The 12,316-nt window shown below is 40.0% G+C and overlaps 1 protein-coding gene across 2 annotated transcripts in view; it reads right to left on the reverse strand.

Annotated features, from left to right (window-relative positions):
• Window positions 1–12,316, reverse strand: part of PLGRKT (plasminogen receptor with a C-terminal lysine) — a 258,459-nt gene that overhangs the window by 57,314 nt on the left and 188,829 nt on the right. The window contains exon 3 of one of the 2 annotated variants that reach the window (XM_012500745.1): window positions 1,414–1,537. The gene's annotated coding sequence lies outside the window, so the exon portion shown is untranslated. Of the gene's footprint in view, window positions 1–68; window positions 281–1,413; window positions 1,538–12,316 lie in introns of those variants that run through there. The other variant, XM_003273828.2, reaches the window with a different exon arrangement.

Below are 12,316 nucleotides of genomic sequence, written 5' to 3' on the forward strand. Positions count from 1 at the left end.
AGATCGCGCTGACTGCCATGGCCGGGCTGACCCTTCTCCCCACCCGCCTGCGGCCGGTGTTCACTCACTGGGCGGCGCTGGTGCCGGGACCAGGCGACCGGTACAGAGGCCTCCAGGCCCGGGCTCCTTTCGCCCGCTGCAGGGATCGGGCCTCGCTCCGCCCAGCCTCGGGATTGGCGCCCAGCCACAGTAGATGACGCACCTCAGCCAATTCGCGCAGCCCTCGGCTTCTTTAAAGAGCCAGCACTTCCGCCAGAAGCCGGGTGTGTCCTTCCGGGCCAGGCTCAGTGTTACCGGAGGTGGGAGGGGAAGGTCAAAAGAGGCAAATTCAAAACCGCGGCGACTCAGCTGCCAGATTTTTGAGATGAGGCAGAGGAAGCTGAGTGGAATTCTCAATTAAAGGCCTCTGTCCCCTCATCTGTTAAATTGGCACTATTAAAAACTCATAAAGATAAGACAGAAACGAGAAAGAACAGAATTGACTGAAATTGCCCATTCTTTTTTGAACAGAGCCGTCTTTCTCCCCTGCTGCTCTGAGAGATGTCAGTCTCGTCTCAACCTCACCAGCAATTTCTATCTTGAATAAGCCAAGTCTCTCTCCCAGCCTGAGAGAATGCTTGAATTGTTGGCACTCTGTTCTTTGCTACCAAATGGCTTGGAAAAATAGCATGAACGTCACCAGTCTCTGGCCTTCAGGAAAGTCCCTGCTAACCACCACAGCGGTGGAGAAGGCGTCTAACTTTCTCCAGGCTCAGCGTGTGGGTGAACACCGCCCTGACCTCCTGGGCGCGTCCTGATGCTCTCAACAGCAGCGCTCAGGATTCTGGACTGTGGGTCCCACATTGCAGATACCATTTGTTGAATGGCTGGATGAGGGAAATTGCAACAGCACCCTCATTTCCAGTTGAGGGAATGGGCGGGTTACCAGGAGGTTTGACACTCTTTAAGGGAGGTTAACTGATGCAAAAAGTAAGGAATCGTGTTTGAGTGCACAGACTCTAGCATAAACACACCTACCTTCAATTTCTAGCTCTGTCACTGTCACTGTGACTTTATTACCTCTGCAATAGGACTAAAGCCATCTAATTTACTGGATTGTGAGGACTAAAAGATAATATATGTGGGCATGTAGCAGTGTCTGGTACATAGTTCGCCTTCCATAACCAGTAGTAACCAGGAACAGCGGGGAGCTGTGACTAACTCTAGGGCTGAGGGGATGGGGGAAGGAAGCAGTTACTAAAACCAGGCGAGAGCGGTAGCTGTGGCTGTACGAGAGAGTAACCAACTGAAACTGTGTCGTTCAGCAGAGGAAAGCAAGCGATGCCAACTTTTCACCAAGTAAGGGGAGATTCTATAGTTGTAGCCAATGCTGAGACGTCAGGCCAAAGCAGGGACAGAGTGGAGAAGACCCACCTCTCTGTTCTCCCAGCTCTGATATCCAGCTGGGGTCTTCCACTGGCTGGATCCACCGGGAAGCCAGAAGACAATGGAGCTAGGTCTGTGTAGTCTGTAGAGGTCAGCCTCTTAGGCACAATGCCTGGAGGGATAAATAGAAAATATGCAGCACACCGTTTTTTTTTGTTTTGTTTTGTTTTTTATTATACTTTAAGTTCTAGGGTACATGTGCACAACGTGCAGGTTTGTTACATATGTATACATGTGCCATGTTGGTGTGCTGCACCCATTAACTCGTCATTTACACTAGGTATATCTCCTAATGCTATCCCTCCCCCCTCCCCCCATCCCACAACAGGCCCCGGTGTGTGATGTCCCCCTTCCCGTGTCCAAGTGTTCTCATTGTTCAGTTCCCACCTATGAGTGAGAACATGCGATGTCTGGTTTTTTGTCTTTGCAATAGTTTGCTGAGAATGATGGTTTCCAGCTTCATCCCTGTCCCTACAAAGGACATGAACTCATCATTTTTTATGGCTGCATAGTATTCCAGCACACCATTTCTACAACCTTGGGTTTATTGTGTTTGGAAGCCTAGATCCAAAGGAAGGAATGCTTCCACTAGAAGACCCAGTCACTGAATTGAATTGAATTTCAATTCATTGATTCGAAAGCTGAAACTGCCCTCTGGTCATTTTGATTCGTCACAGTGATAGAATGGTATGATTGATCCCAAATACCAAAAGGAAATTGGGTTACATCTATATATTGAGGGCAAGAAGAACTATGCATGACACCTGGAGATTCACTGGGCACTTCTTAATACTGCCGTGTGCCATAATAATGATTATCAGATAACTGAAGTAATGCAGAAATTTCAGATCATGGAGAAATGAAAGTATTGAAGCATACCAGATAAAAAATCCTGATCTACCTAGGTGTTGGCATAGGGCAGGGGAAACGTAAGTAAATGAGTAGGAAGATATGATTATTAATTTTAGCCTTGTAACAAGCTCTAGAGGCAGGGATTATAGTAGCTCTCCATTTAAAATGTTAATTACTTCTTCCCTGACTCTCTTTTCCTATTACCCTGCATAAAGAGTACTGGTGGAGATAAATATTACAATTTAGTTTCTAGGTGAGAATGTACCTGAACTGACATCCCCTCAAGGCAATATGGCAGCTGATTGGGCTTGTTAAAGAAAATCAAACCTGGACAATAGTTGTAGCAGTAAAAATAGATTTTTATTCAGCAACTTTTGAAATAGGGGGAAAGAGACCTTGGTAAAGAACTGGGCTCAATTCTGAATACAGTAAGGATAAGTGGGGATTTATAGCCGAGGAGCAGGTTGTGTGGATGGGGGTGGGGTGTGTGGATGGGGGTGGGGTCCGTGGATGGAAAATTACTAAGAAGAGACATCAAGGGTAGGGGAAATCCTTGCTAAACTGACCTAACAGGATACTTGCTAAAGGTAGGCCAGGGTAAGCAGACATCACCTGGGGGCTGGTGGGGGTAAGGAATTTGATCAGATATTGAGAGTGGTCAAATATTCAGGGTGGGAAGATCCTCTCTAAACTGACTTAGCAGGATTCTTGCTAACACTGACTCTGTAAGGATGAACACTGCAGCCCAAGGTCAAGATCTAATCAAGGAGATGGCTTAGAGGAGCCTGACTAAAGTTTGGTCGAGGAGAAATCTTGTCAGATTCTGTTATTCTCATATGTAAGGGATGAGCTGCTCTTCATCTGAGCAAAGGAAAAGAATAAATTCTGGGTGACAAAACAATGAGACTGTCTAGGTTTTCTGTTTGCCTTCCATCATATTCATTCTCCTGCAAAGGAAAAGAATAAATTCTGGGTGACAAAACAATTAGACTGTCTAGGTTTTCTGTTTGCCTTCCATCATATTCATTCTCCTCACTTCCCTGCCCTGTTCTATACCCCAAAGCTGACCTCTTTGGACAGCACCACCTGGGCTCTCCTCAACTGGTTTCCATTTGAGTCTGGACAGCGGGAGGCATTCAGGGAGATGGGAGGCAGGAGGAAAAAGACATCAGGGTATATTTTCTCTGTTCTTTCTCTGTTTGGGGCTGAGTATCTGGTGGTGGTTGTGTTTCTCCACAACTGCAGCTCTTGGCAAGTGGTCCCTTCTCCATGGCTCCAGCTCCATGGGCTCTGGAAACAATTTTCTCCTTTGCTATGTAGCCTAAAGAGAGTGCAGTCTTCCTGCTGTTGCTAGACTCTGGATGCCTCAACCGGATGGTTCTCTTAGTCATACTCCTTTAAGTAGTGTCTTCACTAATATCTCTTTAATCAAACCAACTGAGTAAAATTCTGATTCCTGATGGATACACCTTAAACTGAAAACACACATTATAAATATTCTTGTATGTATGATGTTGTTCATAATTTTAAAAATAAGTGAAAAAAGTGACCATAGAAAAATATGCCCCGGAAATTGAAAAAAAAGTCTTGGTATAGATATTGGACACATTTTATAAAATGTGGAGTAAGAGGGTTAAAGGAAATTTATTTCAGAATCAAATGGCACATAACTTTAACTGGTATGTGAATTATTTTCAGTTGTATGAATTTGTGAATATATATGTGTATATTTTTATGCATATATATAAATGTGTTTTATATCATCTTGCATTGTAGCATAAGGATTTTTATGTTGCTACATTGCATTTATATTTACCATTTTTAACAGCTAAAGGATTTTCAGTAAGTGTGTATGTAACAACTTCCACTGCTGGATATTTCTCAGTGTATATATATATATGTATATATACATATGTATGTATATGTATATGTACATAAGTGTGTGCATATGTATATTTACATATGTGTGTATATATACATATGTATGTGTATGTATATATATACATATGTATGTGTATATATACATACCTGTGTGTATACGTATATATACATACATGTGTATATGTATACATATGTGTATATATACGTATGTATATATAAACACATACATATATCTATATATGCACATGCATATGTACACACTGAGTTAAGTAGTACAAATATTTTAGAGAAAATTGATGTAAAATCCTCAACTCATTTGATGCTCCCTATCCCAGGACAGTAAAAATTGCTCAATATTTCCTTAGACCTCCATAAAGAAGCAGTTTTTCAAAAAATAAAGTGTTTGGAAGTTTAAGATGTGCATAGCAGTATCTCCTTTTAACAGAGATGCTTTCACAAGGATTTGAATTTCCCCATTGATCTGGGAACCAGGTTTAGCCAAGAACTTCAGTCTGTGAAGGACTGCAAATAGTTGCACAGTGTGGGGCTGCGGCTAGAACCTCCTTGATATTAAACCATTCTGGGATGGTGCTCCCCAAATTCTGGATTTTAACCTTCACTCCAATCCTGGGGCACCTCTGTAGCTTGGGCATGACCTGGACACAAGCTTTGTATAAGCCTTCTTTGGACTTCATCTATTCCTCAACGGTGACACCATGTGGCAGTGTAATATAATGGCATCAGTGGACTCATCCTGTTCTCTCCCTACCTAGAGATTTTTAAAATTGAGATATATAATTCACAACCATAATATGTACCACCTTAAAATGTACAATTTAATGGTTTTTCATACATTCAAAAAGTTGTACAACCATCACCACTATCTAATTCCATAACATTTTCTTCACCCTAGAAAGAAACCTCATACCTATTAGCAGCCACTCCCCATTCTCCCCTTTCCCCCAGTTTCTGGGGACCCCTAACCTACTTTTTGTTTTTATAGATTTGCCTATTCTGGACATTTTATATAAATGGAAGCCTACAATCTATGGCCTTTTGTGTCTGGCTCCTTTTACTTAGTATGATCGAGGTTCATCCAAGTTGTAACATGTACCAGTACTTCATTTCTTTTTATGTCTGATTAATGTTCCAGTGTATGGATATGCCACATTATGTTTATCCATTCAAAATTGTGGGGCATTTGGATTGTTCCTATTTCTTTGCTGTTGTAAATAATGCTGCTAAGTTTTTGTATGAACGTATGTTTTCAATTCTCTTGGGTATATATGTAAAAGTGGAATTGCTGGGTCATATGGTAACTCTGCATTTAACTTTTTGGGGTTGAACAAATACACCATGCCAGCAGTGAATAAGGATGCTAATTTCACTACACCCTTGCACAACAGTTAAGAGCATAAACACTGGAGCCAGATGTCTGGGTTCGAGTCCCAGCTGTGCTATCTCCTAGCTGTGTCATTTAGACAAGTTACTAAAGCTCTGTGCCTCAGTGTCCACATCTCTAAAATAGAGGCAATAATAGTACCTTCCTTATAGGATTGTTGTAAGATTTAAATGAGCTAATATGTGTAAATCACAAAAATAGGGTCTGACATTTTTTAAATGGTATATGTTTTACTATTGCTACTATTTTAATCTTTATTATAATTATTGTGTTTTGTTTGGTTAATTTGATAGTTTTAAAAGGTAATGATACAGTTTATTGATGTTTGTTATGAAAAGGAGTAATTGGAGAAGATAAAAATGTAAGGGGTAATAAAGTCAAGGAAGCTTCTTTGAGCTGAAAATGATTATATTTCAGAGTGTAACCTGAATAAAACTGAGGCTTCACATGGCTCAGTCCATGCATGTAATGGAATTCTAAGAAAACATAAACTGAATAAAAATGTAAACTGTGAAGCATAAAGAACAATGAGGGTCTTCACCTTACACTTTCTTAAGGAGTCCCCGCAAATGCTTCCCACAGCATATTGAACAAGAAACTCCTAAAATCTTCTCTAGATATTTCTCTCTTTCCTATTTTTTCCCACTCACAGTAGCCCCTTATATCTATCCTCCTTCTCAACTGCAAGGTCACTACAGCACTATACTAAGCCCCTGTTAACTTCCTTCTCTTGAAACCCATGCAACTCACATGATCCTATTCTCAGCCTGTGAATCTCAGCCTCCTGCAATCCTGTGAAATTCAACTTGGTCTCCTTCTCTGAATGTGTATAAAAATAACAGAGAACAGTTCCTGAACTCTGATGAGTAAAATGATCTACCTTATTATATGTGGTATTATAATAAATATACATTTAGTTTCTTTCCCCATTTTCCAGCACACAGCTCCTAAAAGACTTGCAAATTTCTGAGCGATAGGTATGCTAGGTATATTTTTTGTTCCATGTGATCTTCAACTCCAGTTCTTGACGCAGACCTCCTGATCCCTTGGAATTTCCTTAGTGATAGGAGCATCTTTTGTTCTCCTGAAGTAACTCTTGGTGGGCTTCTGGATGGGAGCTGGTCACAAGAATGGCCAAGCCACGATTAGAAGCTTGGAACTTTCAGCTCCTACCCCATCCTGTGAAAAGGGGAGAGGGGCAGAAGATTGAGTTAACAATTGCTGATGTATACATGATGAAGTCCCCATAAAAATCCCTAAATGAAGGGATTTGGAGAGCTTCTGGAGGTGCTGAACGTGGAGGTGCTTGGAGGGTGGCCTATCCAGTTCATCTCCAGAGTTCACACACTCACCTAAGTGCTGATGGCCCACCTCATGGCATTTCTCAGCCTCTGAGGCTTTCCTTCGTTGTACTTGGTCAAAAGAATGCTCTAATCCAGTCTATCATTGATGGACATTTGGGTTGGTTCCAAGTCTTTGCTATTGTGAATAGTGCCACAATAAACATGAGTGTGTACGTGTCTTTATAGCAGCATGATTTATAATCCTCTGGGTATATACCCAGTAATGGGATCGCTGGGTCAAATGATATTTCTAGTTCTAGATCCTTGAGGAATCACCACACTGTCTTCCACAATGGTTGAACTAGTTTACAGTCCCACCAACCATGTAAAAGTGTTCCTATTTCTCCACATCCTCTCTAGCACCTGTTGTTTCCTGACTTTTTAATGATCGCCATTCTAACTGGTGTGAGATGGTATCTCACTGTGGTTTTGATTTGCATTTATCTGATGGCCAGTGATGATGAGCATTTTTTCATGTGTCTGTTGGCTACATAAATGTCCTCTTTTGAGAAATGTCTGTTCATATCCTTCGCCCACTTTGTGATGGGGTTGTTTTTCTCTTGTAAATTTGTTTAAGTCCTTTGTAGATTCTGCATATTAGCCTTTTGTCAGATGAATAGATAGATTAAGAAAATATGGCACATATACACCATGGAATAATATGCAGCCATAAAAAAGGATGAGTTCATGTCCTTTGTAAGGACATGGATGAAGCTGGAAACCATCATTCTCAGCAAACTATCGCAAGAAGAAAAAACCAAACACCGCATGTTCTCACTCATAGGTGGGAAGTGAATAATGAGAACCCTTCGACACATGGTGGGGAATATCACACACCGGGGCCTGTCGTGGGGTTGGGGGAGGGGGGAGGGAAAGCATTAGGAGATATACCTAATGTAAATGACGAGTTAATGGGTGCAGCACACCAACATGGCACATGTATACATATGTAACAAACCTGTACATTGTGCACATGCACCCTAGAACTTAAAGTATAATTTAAAAAAAAAGAACTCTCTAATCCATGGAATAAGTGTTGAGTAATGAAATTCTGATATTGTGTTTAATGATATACTGCACTATTCAGAATATTTGTACTTACCTTCGAGTCTATCTTCTAAAAGATGCCAAACCCCCTTACATGAAGTAGAAAACAACGTCAAATATCTAAATATTGTATCTTAATAATGTTCAAACATTAAATGTTTCAAATATTCCAATGTTTAGAATCATAAAAAAAATAAGAATTGTTTTAAAAATGCTCTAAACTTAACCCACAGCCCTTCTTGTGAATTTCTCCAAAATAACCGGAGCCTGGTTAATAGCAAGCCTCAGGAGCATGGCTTTGAAATACTGTCAACATACTGCCACCAATTTCTCCATTTCCAGAAAAGACTGTAATTTTTTCTTTAGAAATCATGACTTTCTTGATTGGTTTAGACTGGTTTCCAGTAGTTCATTTACCAGGAAATTTTCTGTTTTGTTTTTAGACTTCCTTAATTTAGAGAATGCACATAATATTGAAACTGGCTATAGTATCCTACTCTGGAAAAGCATATTAAATACATACAAATATATATTTAACGTATATAAATACAAATATATGTAATATATATAAATATATACAAATATATGTGTGTGTGAGTATGCATCTTCCTTGATTTCCTTTTATCCATTACTACTAATATCCCTCAATAAGTCCTATTGGTTCTACTTCCAAATTATATATTGAACATGGTCTACAGAAACAGCTCCTAAAGATTTTCCAGCCTCCGTGAACATAAGTCCTCTCCACATTCCATTCTTCATACTACAGCTAGAGTGGTATTTTTAGAACATTCATCAGGCAACTACCCTGCTCTAAACCATCTGGTGGCTTTTCATTGCAAGTAGAATCCAACCTCTCCCCTAGTCCTCAAGGCTCTTCATGATATGATTTGATCCACCCCCCATCCCTCTTCCTTGCTCTCTACCCACAATTCTCTTCTTTTCATCCTTGGAAATTGCCAAGCTTGTTCCACCCTTATAGTCTTTGTACCTGTTTCTTCCCCTGGCCAAATATGCTTTTTTGGCAGATCTTTCCATGGTTATCTTCATGATTCATTTCTCAGATATCACCTCTTATACGTTTCCTGACCACCATAACTAAAGGAACCTCACACCTGTGCACTATACCATATTGCTCTGACTTGTTTTCTTTTTTCTTTTATAGGACTTTTCGGTATCTGAAATTTTTATTTATTAATTTCTGTTTGGAACATATCTCTCTCAGAACAGAAAGGTCTTGCTGTCCATTCAAGGAAATGGTGGGGAAAAGAAAAAAACTACTTCTCATTCTTTTATGATGAGCCTACAAAAATAAATGGATTAATTGGGTTCTTGATCCAGTTCACCTTAAGTGTGGTTACCAAAGGAAATGATTCACAAGGTGGCTATTTCATTTGTGTGACACTTACTTATGTTATTAGTTCTAGGATATTAAATCAAGAAATATTTTCTAGGATCCCCTGAAAGAGTATCCCTCAATTGTAAACTTTATCTTTAGTGGCATTTTGTGGACTTATTGAGATTCCCTAGAATTAAAATATTTACCACAGAGTGTTCCCCAACTCCCACAGCATTTATCCAGGCCATAACTATGTCTGGGTTTATGAACTTATTGTGGGTAGGGGAAATTGTTGGAGGCCTCATCTTTGTTTTAAAGTACCTGTGGCATGGGATCTGCCCTTTGAAGGCAAGAGCTCTTCACCTGCCCAGCTCTTCCCCAGCTTAGGATAGGAAGGAGAGAGACACAGTGTGAGTGAGAGAAGCATCTGATTGTGAGTGTCAGATGAGGACAGCTGCTACTCTCTGGTCACCCATACATGTTAATTACCCCTGTCATTTAAACCATGGTTTTGTGTAACTAGAACAACGTATTCTATTCCACGAAGTCTGTTTGACACGAGACACATATAAGATGTGAGTCTATGACAAGGGTAGGGGCAACAAATGTGAGGGGTTGGATGGGAACAGAGGAAGAGAAATGAGCATTGCATAGGGCAGTGGTTTACAACCCTAAACAATCAAAAATAGAACCTGGAAACAAATCTTGATATTGTCTTTATACATAATAAAATGCATTTTAAAATATTCGATGCAAACAAAGCAGTTTGTCATGCCTTTTGTTTTGAGTCTCTTTAGTATACCCTGCTTTTGAAGATCAAGAACATTTACTGGAAATTGCTCCTTCACCAGAAATTTGCTCACATCTCTTCAAGTCCACTTATAAGACCTTGAAATCAGTCCTCCTGAGATCAGTACAAATGAGGATCATCTCTCCTGCTTTAGAAGCAAAAGTGGCAAGTAGGGTAGACACAGTCAGAAGGAAGGGTGGTATTGATAAATCAGCCAAATTAGATGGAAGAAAGGGAGTTACAGCTGTACTTGCAAAGAACTCTTGGCTCATTTTTTCTCTTAAATCTTAAATCACTAGTTTTCAAAACTTCAATGTGAACATGACTCACCTGAGGACAATGTTAAAATGTTGACCTCCAAGACCCTGTCCCCAGGTTTGCATCCCAGGCAGAACCCTGGAATCTGTATTTTAAACATTAACCCCAGGTCGAGTGTAATGCAAGTAACCGTCAGAGACACTCTGAGAAACAGCACATTGGCAATGATGAATTTATATGTCTAAAAATGAATAGAGTAGGTGTTATATGAATGGGAAGTGGTGGTATTCAAGATGACCAGAGTATCTAGCTCTGCAGCCCTGGCTCCCCACTGCTCTTCTCCCATCTCAGCACTTCTCCATCCATTTCGTCCAAATAAAAAAATTCACACAGAGTTTCAGGACTTATCCCCCCACTCATTAACCATCTGTTTTCTTTACATATTTTTCTGAGGTAATAAAATTTCTCTTTTTCTAAACACAGCCTGTTTTTCAATCTCCAGATGGTTGATCAATTGTATGGGAAAATGAATGGCTGAACGGTAGAAACAGGTGGGAAAGTTGAACAAAAACATGAATCCTCACATTACTAATACGCAAATCACTGAGCAGCAAGCTGAGCAAATACTCTCAATTCCCATCAGCAACTTTAGAGAAAGGCAAATTCCATTTGCCTCATTGATCATTTAGGTAGACCCTGAACACCGCTTTCATAAAACAAACAAAAACAAAACACCCATCCCCAGTTTAAAAAATTATTCATAGATCATCCAGGCCATCTAGTAGGATATGATTTAATCCTGGCTACTTAGTAAATTATTTGCCCAAGTTAGCTCAGCTAGTTAGTGGTAGATGGCTCTAAAGCCAGTTTTTTGTTTTTTGTTTGTTTTCTTTTTTTTTTTTTGCAGACCTCAAGAGTCGTGATGAACTAGCAGATCATAAAGTTTATGCCCTGGGTCTTGACCATTTTTAGAAAAATAAAACATTAAATGAAAATATCAGAAGGCATTGCAGATAGTAGGTCTAAGTATTTTTTCATGAAACTTGTTTGCACGTGTGTGTGTCATACACAGACTATATATATGCAGTACCTGTAAACTGTATTGCCACATAATGTCTATATTTTCCTAGAGGTCACAGTCGCCAAAGTTGGGAAGTCACCCAAACTCACAGTCACCAAAATTGCCCTATTCTACTATGTGACCTCAAAAGTGATTTGAAAGAAGGAACATCTGAGCTGGGCCCAAACCCTATTGCAATTTTATTGAGGCCAAAGAGAACTCCACACTCCTGCCAAATCAAGGCAGTGTCAGCCTCAATAATTTCCAAGATAAAAATAAAAATCTGTGATATGATCAGAATGTGAAAATTTTTACTTGGGAAGCAAATGTCATAACCAATGCAAGAGCTATCTCAATATTCATTCATTATGCAGTATTTTGAACTGCAGTTGAAATGAATAAGAAGGAAAGGCAAACAATGAAGAGTTCAATTTCGCAATTTAGAAAAAGAGAAAAAAAAGAAAAGGGAGCACACAGGCACGGTGGCTCACGCCTGTAATATCAGCACTTTGGCAGATCACTTGAGGTCAGGAGTTCGAGAAAAGGGAGCACCTAGAAGCTCAGCGGGGGATAATACTTAAGTAAATTATGACACCATCATCTGTCATCTTGGGCCCATTCGCTAACCCAAAGCTTTCAAAAGGGCTTTCTTAACCCTCCCCTAGAATAGGCTTCCCTAGCCTTAATCCTTAGGGTAGCAGAATAGCAGGGACCCTGAGCATTCTTAAAAGATGTAGCTCGGGATGGGAAGTTCTTTTAATGACAAAGCAAATGAAGTTTCATTATGTCGAGGAACTTTGAGGAAGTCACAGAGTTCATGATTTAAAAATATATTTCCTATTATACACCCATACACACATACACACCTACTTTCTGGAATAAAAACCAAAGCCATATGGGTCTGCTGTTGACTTTCTAT

The sequence above is a fragment of the Nomascus leucogenys genome, chromosome 1a (assembly GCF_006542625.1).
Source record: "Nomascus leucogenys isolate Asia chromosome 1a, Asia_NLE_v1, whole genome shotgun sequence".
Lineage (NCBI taxonomy): Eukaryota > Metazoa > Chordata > Mammalia > Primates > Hylobatidae > Nomascus > Nomascus leucogenys.